This window comes from Acyrthosiphon pisum, chromosome A1 (genome assembly GCF_005508785.2).
Source record: "Acyrthosiphon pisum isolate AL4f chromosome A1, pea_aphid_22Mar2018_4r6ur, whole genome shotgun sequence".
NCBI lineage: Eukaryota > Metazoa > Arthropoda > Insecta > Hemiptera > Aphididae > Acyrthosiphon > Acyrthosiphon pisum.
The window spans coordinates 105,489,447-105,490,692 of record NC_042494.1 but is presented as its reverse complement, the minus strand read 5'-3'; positions in this window follow the sequence as shown (position 1 = coordinate 105,490,692).

Sequence of the window (1,246 nt, the reverse complement as noted above, 5' to 3'; positions counted from 1 at the left end):
CACTTTTTTGTAGTAATAAGTTTAATTAAACATTTCACTATTTTTTTGAATGGTCCGGATTATTGGTCGGATACATCATTATGAACAAAAAGCAAAGTGAATTTTATGCAGAAGACCGCGACGTGGAAAACAAAACTCACGGCGAAGAGCCGGCGGCCGCACAGCAAATAATTAAATACCGCACTCGGAAAACCTGCCCTAACTCGGTACAAACACTCGACATGGCGGACGAAAACGAATTCAGGCGGTTTGTCTGGGCGTCCGGTGAACACAACACGTGTCCGGCCGGATACAAAATAGTGAAAAGGTGCGACTTATTAGGTACTAGAAAAAAGGGCGTAGCGTACTCGCTACGAACGCGTCAACACAAGCTCTTTAACTGTGGGGGAGGGGACGTCTAAGTCCCGGTGCCCAAATAATCGTAATATAACCATATAAACTCATCAATACGTCTGCGTGGTCCATCGCACCACAACAGAACATTCGCCTCACAAATTTCTTAGTCCGGCTCCACACTGAACGGCGCGGACGTCTAGGTGTGACTGCGGTTATCGTCCCCTCATCACTACGGCCAACGCAGGTTACCGTATCCGTTACTATAAGCTGCATGTCGACTTCTATTTTTTGTAACTGTGGCAAAGACGACGAGACTATAAATAACAACCTCTCGATTCTGCTATCTTCTACAGGGGCATCTAGTGTCATCAATGTGCTAACGGACGATCCGGTACACTGTGAATCGATGGTAACTGCAGGCAACTCCGCGGACGTAACTAACGGCAATTCAATTTCCGGTGCATCACCACTGAAATTTGCACCTACTGCCATATTATTGGGAAATGACACAGATCTCTTGCAGTTCACCGGCAGACTATGGAAATCGCAGTTTTCCGAAGGTTTCTGTCTATTTTCCCGGATATCGTCGACAATTGTATCAACCGGCAGTATTATATTGGGCGTAGACTTGCACCCGGTCTCTAGTGCTTCAGCTGCGGAATTTTTCAGCAGAGCCATGTTAGGACACGACACTGCCCTTTCATGCACCAGCAAACTAGGAAAATCACCGATTTCCGACGATTTCTGTTTACTTTCCTGGAAATTGTCCACAGCAGGAAGTGTTATATTTGGCATTGATTTCCATCCAAACTCTGTTACTTTGGCTGCAGGATTTGTCCGCACGGCCATATTAGGTAAAAATATAAACCGTCTGTGAACCGGCAAGCTGTTGAAATCGCAACCATCTAAC